The following is a 2109-nucleotide window of genomic DNA, read 5'->3' as shown; positions in this document are numbered from 1 at the left end:
TTTCCTTCAAGGTTGGGATCTTTTACTGAAAATAATAAAAACGGCAGCGGGAAAAGGCTCAAATACGTGAGAAACCCGGAGGGTTGGCAGTTAACGTTACTAACTACACCTTTGAAACACATAGCAGCTAGTTAAAAGTACATTGTATGCGTGAGTGGTTGTTAGCATTAGCGGTTAGCAGTTACTAAACTAGCAGGTTCCAGAGCTCGTCTGATCACAGCTTAGCTTCGTACGGATTACTGTGTTTCCACTGTTTGCTGGATCCAATGCTGGATCAGATGGATCCAAATTATCAATAATGCTGATTTTGTCACCATACCGGTCCCTGGCTTCTCTATTTAATGTGTCCCGGTAAATTCCAGATCCTTTTCGGGATTTTTACATCTTTTTTCTCTCTACTGCTACGTCTCTTCTTTCAACAACGTTGTATCAGAGCTATGTTTACGTTCGCGTAGCCCTCAATATGGCCGCCATGTCCCACAATGCAACGCGGATCCCAAGCCCTATAGCTCTGCCCTGCTTAAAAATTAGTATAAAATAAATTCTCTGTCAATTCTATTCATTTAGCCAGAAGAACTAATGTTAGTAATCTTAAATCTGATTGACTGCCACCAACAGGAAGGGTGGTCAGATTGTTTATATAGGAATAAAACTGCAAAGTTTAAACTATCTTTGAAGCTGGGCGGTTACCTTAAGAGTCCCGATATCTTCAGTTCGAACCACAAATTCATCTCGCTCACGAAAGATTCCCTCTCCTCCACTTTCACTGTCCTCCTCTTCGCTCTCCCCAGCAATGGCGGCGTCAGCCTGCTTCTTTGCCAGGTGCAGAGAGGTGAGGCGCTGCGAGGTCTCCTCTGGGGTCGGAGGTGACGGTGGCTCGGAGGAAGACGAGGAAGCAGACGGTGAAGAAGGCCCCCCAGCTTCCAAATCCTGGTCCTGATCAGAGGACGAAGGGGGCGGTGTGGTGGAAGGAGGTGGAATGGAGCGGGGGAGGCTGGAGAGCGGGGATGATAGGATGGCTGGGGGGGAGGTGGAGGGCGGTGGGGAGGTGCCTGCAGTGGAAGCCTGGTGATATGATAACGGCTGGGCCTCCGCAGTCCAGTATTTACGGTTGGCTTCATCCTCGCCCTGCTGGATGGGCAGCGATGAGGTGGTGAACAAACTTAAGGAGGGGAGGGATGAGGCTGTGGAATAGGTGGGGGGTGAGGCTGAGACCGAGTGGGGCTGAGATGGGGATGTGGGGGCGAGCACTGGTTCTGATGGAGGATCTGAAAAACAAGATTTTCCAGTGAAAAGCAAACCTTAATATTAAACATTAAGCGGAGCCACTATGGCCCGCCCCATTCATCCAGGGTCTGTGCTGCTGGCTGTTACCATGGAGATCTGAGAGAGCAGGGAATTTATTTTCCAAAGTTTTGCAGCAGCACTGCACACTGATGGCAGGTATCAACTCTATGAGTAGGAGAAAGGAACCTTATCGGCTCATGTGAAATAAAACAACTTGGAGGCACAGATACAGTGGAACATCTAGATCAATCAAACTGTAGCCGTCAATCAAGGTTATTTAATTCATTTTTCACTTAGTAACAGCCACAGACCCTGGATTCACAAAAATGCTGTTTAGGAGATAATTTGTTTCTTTTATTAAAGAGTCGCCAGCAGACGTTCTCCATGAAGCAAAACAGAAGGAAAACTTTCCTAATCCTAACTTCAATGAGAAGAAAGACGGGACAGAGGAATGGCTGCAGACCTGTTTACCGGAAATGGTAGCACCTCACAGGGGTATGATTGCACTCAAAATCTATTTTAAAATCTGCAAGTAACACATTCTAAAACCCAACTCATCAAATACTGAATCTTGGTCAAAGTCTCCTGCCCATCAGTATGTGACGCACCAGGGTCCCCTTCTCGTCACACATTGAGGCGCAGGGTAGCTGAAAGGTGACGGACATTGTTTCAGGTGAGGATGCTAACGTATGGTAGCTTTAGGAGTCTGCGGTAAAAATTATATCAGTGTTTCTTCAAGGTAAAGGAATCAGGCTTCTGGTAAAGGATGGGTTAGTGGCAGTGGTTAGTGTTGGCGCTAGCCTCCAGGGTCTGTCCGGTGGG

This window comes from Cyprinodon variegatus, unplaced genomic scaffold, assembly GCF_000732505.1.
Source record: "Cyprinodon variegatus isolate N-32 unplaced genomic scaffold, C_variegatus-1.0 Scaffold1565, whole genome shotgun sequence".
Classification (NCBI taxonomy): domain Eukaryota; kingdom Metazoa; phylum Chordata; class Actinopteri; order Cyprinodontiformes; family Cyprinodontidae; genus Cyprinodon; species Cyprinodon variegatus.
The sequence above is the reverse complement of the archived record's forward strand: the minus strand, read 5'-3'. Positions refer to the sequence as shown.